The sequence below is a fragment of the Telmatherina bonti genome, assembly GCF_933228915.1.
Source record: "Telmatherina bonti genome assembly, chromosome: 19".
In the NCBI taxonomy this organism is placed as follows: Eukaryota; Metazoa; Chordata; class Actinopteri; order Atheriniformes; family Telmatherinidae; genus Telmatherina; species Telmatherina bonti.
Window position 1 is genome coordinate 30,341,920 of NC_136617.1, and position 2,584 is coordinate 30,344,503.

The window sequence follows — 2,584 nt, forward strand, 5'->3', positions numbered from 1 at the left end:
GGTGCGAGTATTACTCTTCTTCTATTGTTCATTTTTTGGTATAGGACATGCTCCTTGGCGCTATAGCGCCCCCCTCAGTAAAAATGCCGCAGTCAATTCGCTGATTTCTACTGATGAAGTAATTTTTAATCTGCTAAATTTTATACCCACAAAACAATATGGGTGAACAAATAACGAAACTTTATTCAAGATTACACACCTTAAAAGAGAATAAACAAAACTTTGAAACAAAAATCCCTTCATCTTTTTAACCTTAATTTTATATAGTGTAACTTGGAGGCAACAGTATGTTGTTTGTTCATTTGTTCTATTTGCTTAATATCTATGATAATCTGAAATGTGTTTCTGTTTAGATAAAATTTACAAAAAGCTAAATTATAATAGATAAAAAAAAAAAAACTTTGACAAAGAAGGCAACAAAAGTTGATTACAATATATTTGCCTGAAATGTTTTAATGATAAAAAACAAACAAGACGAACCCATTGTAAAATAACAGAGCTTAATGCTTTATTGCTTCAGGGTTCTAAGTATAATAAATGTCAACAACAATACATTATACTTTTCATGGAAAAAAATTAAAGATTTAGTGAGAAAAAAATAAAGCTTTTTTTTTCCTATACAAATAAAATATATATTTTTTTCTATTTAAAGAAAGCTATCTGTTCAGATGTCTAGTCGACTAAAACAGTGCTCTCACACTCACCAGCTTGTATTAGGTACACCTGTTCAATTGTTTGCTTCAGCAAATAGATAATCAGCCAATCACATGGCAGCAAATCAGTACAGTTAGTCATGTTGACATGGTTACGATAACCTTCTCAAGTTCAGTATGAGGAAGAAATAAGATTTAAGTGAATGTGAACGTGGCTTGATTATGGTCTGAGTATTTCAGAAACGGCTGATATTTTGAGTTTTTAACACACAACCTTTTCCAGAAAATGGTCTGAAAACCAAAAATATCCCACAGGCAGCAGTTGTCTGGACCAGAATGCTTTGCTGATGTTAAGAGATCTGAGGTGAATGAGCTGACTGGTTGGAGATGACAAAAGGATGACAATAATTAAAATAAGCAGTGGTTAAAGCAAAGGTATGCAGAATACCGTCTCTTAACACACTTAAACCTTTTAGCAGACGGGCTGCAGCAGCAGAAACCCACACTGGGTGTCACTCCTGTCAACTAACAGGAAATTAAAGCTATGTTCACAGATACTCGCCAGAATTGGAAAAATTGGTAAATAATACCTTCCAGCAGTAAAATGCATGACGTCACAAAGCTCAAATTATCTCCAACTAATTCCTTCAGCAAATGTGTGAAGCTGCATGTCAATAAGGAGCAAAATCTCCTAAAACCTGTTGAATCTGAGAGCTGAATAGCAGCAGGTCTTAAAAAAAAACCAAAAAAAAAAACCAACAGCCACATCGTTTTATTTTAATCTTTATTTTTCTTTACAAACAAAAGAGACCATAAACTCTTGTTTTTCCTTTCATTAAAAAATAATAAATGTAATATCAATAAAAGAAATGTTAAAAAAAGGAAACAATTTGCAGTCAAAACATTTTTTTGGCCTTTAAATGTCATCACTGAACAACCAAAAGTTTGAGATCAGAGAACATAAATCAACAAAAGAGGCACTCTTATTAAGACACGATGTCTACAGTTCAGGGTTTACATGTTCAGAATTAAGCAAACAAATCGATGATGCTCACAAAATCCACTTCACAGGTTACTGGGTTTCATTCAAATAACATGTATCCTGTGTCATGTGTGTATCCTACAAACAGTAGCTATGAAGAAGTGCAAAAAAATTACACTGAACACTGATCTCATCTCTCAAAATTTAGAAGAAAACACTTTGCTAGATCATTAAGAGATGACGTGCAAGATTTGGTAAACAGTGGAGCTTTAGGTTAACATGTAAAGCAGTGGAGCTGGAGCTGCTGCGTGTCTTTATGCAACCCATCTAACATGTAGAAACTATTCCTGCATGACCAGGAAGGACAAAACAATGACAGAATATGGACATTTTTACCTCAGGGAAACTTCCAGGAAGTACTTGAACAGAAAATTAAATATAAAATCAGATTAGAAACTTGCCCAGACAAGCTAATTTGTTCTCATGAAGCTTGTACTAACAACAGTGACTATGTCAGAGCGATAAAGACTGGCCAATCAAACCAAATGAACTGATTGGTTGCCTTTTTATTCAACAAAGTTGTCTGATTTTGGAGTTTTAACATGTTATTTTGATCCAAAGTAGCCCTTTTAAAAAGCTGAGGTGTTTCAGACAATAGAAACGGTCTTTCAGTCTGGTAGGTGTGAAGTCAGTGATTTCATGGCTTCAGGTCCTTGTTGGATGGATGCTGACAAGATAAAGCTTAACAAATACATTTCATATATATATATATATATATATATATATATATATATATATATATATATATATATATATATATATATATATATATATGAGAACTTAAACATATATGTGAATAAGACAAATTTCTTTTAAATCTAGGCAAGACAGCAACCATAAAGAAGTGCTTCATGCACAAAGATAAGGCAAAGATACCATTTTCCCAGCA